General features: G+C 42.4%; 1 non-coding gene across 1 annotated transcript; it reads left to right on the top strand.

Annotated features, from left to right (window-relative positions):
* Window positions 1-834: 834 nt before the first annotated feature.
* Window positions 835-938, top strand: LOC112628245. Its single transcript, XR_003120404.1, has one exon. It is a non-coding gene; the product is annotated as a U6 spliceosomal RNA (small nuclear RNA).
* Window positions 939-1,292: the final 354 nt, after the last annotated feature.

Raw genomic sequence — 1,292 nt, 5'->3', positions numbered from 1 at the left:
CAAAAAATTAGCCAAGCGTGGTGGCAGGTGTCTGTGATCCCTGCTACTCGGGAGGCTGAAGCAGGAGAATGGCGTGAACCCGGGAGGCGGAGCTTGCAGTGAGCTGAGATTGCGCCACTGCACTCCAGTCTGGATGACAGAGGGAGACTCTGTCTCAAAAAAAAAAAAAAAAAAGAAAAGAAAAAAAGAAAAAATAGAGAGCAAGGCCACTGATGCCTCAGTGGTGCTCATTACAAAGCTGAAATGTCATGTCAGTAGTTTTTAAACGGTGCTTGAACTATTTTCACCTCTTTCTAAATGCGTCTTTCTTGACTCAGCAAATACCCAAAATGTTTCCTGTTACTCTAATTTGTACGCTCATTTGAATCTCCTTCTTTACAAATGCCCAACTTGTGAGACCATAACATTTTTCTTTATTTATAAACAATTCTTTCTGGCTGTTTAGGAAAAGAAAAAGATGGATAATTAAAAAACACATAATTACCCCAAAACAACATTAATTCTACTTTGGTGTCCCAGGAGGGAACTCCATCCTGGAGAATTCATGAATGCCTGACCTGGACAATTGTAATGAAAAAAGTCACAGGAGACCAACATTTTGAATTATTGATTAGAAGGGGTTTTTCAGGCTCTTTTTGCTTAATTTTGCACTCTAAAAGAGGTGACGCAGACAGAGGGAGAGACTGAAGATGCAGAGATTTAGAGTAGGTGAGAGATGGGAAACCGCTGTATTGTGTTTACCTTTTTATGAAGCTGTACCTTTGGAGTTCATGGGCAGTGGCTCAAAAAAAAGGGGTCTTGAAGGAGGAGCTTAAGGATTGAATAATGAGTTCCATGCTTGCTTCGACAGCACAGACACCAAAATTGTACCGATACAGAGATGAGCATGGCCCCTTTGCAAGGATGACATGCAAATTTGTGAAGCATTCCATGAACAACAAAAAAAAAAAAAAAAAAAAAAGAGAGAGAGATCCCTGCTGGTCTTTTGACAAAGAGATTTCTACATATGAATACTGTGCTTATCCTGTGGAGTGGACAGGTGGACCAGGTGCCTCCCTTCACTGCACACTTACTCTGAGAATCCTGGCATCTTGACACAGGCTTCCCAGAACCCCATTTTCCTGAGAATCATGTGCTGGGCTTCCTGGGAGGAATAGTAGAGAGGTATTCTGGGATGAAGGCCTGATTTGGGGGTAAAGGGATCAAGATTTTGGAACTAAGGCTGCTCTATGCTCACAAAGGAGCATCTGAATAACCTAGAAAGCATCCCGGGAAGGGTCAGTTGCTGGGCC

Source organism: Theropithecus gelada, chromosome 7a (assembly GCF_003255815.1).
Source record: "Theropithecus gelada isolate Dixy chromosome 7a, Tgel_1.0, whole genome shotgun sequence".
Lineage (NCBI taxonomy): Eukaryota > Metazoa > Chordata > Mammalia > Primates > Cercopithecidae > Theropithecus > Theropithecus gelada.
Note: the sequence above shows the minus strand (reverse complement) of the source record. Positions and strands in the feature narration are given on the sequence as shown.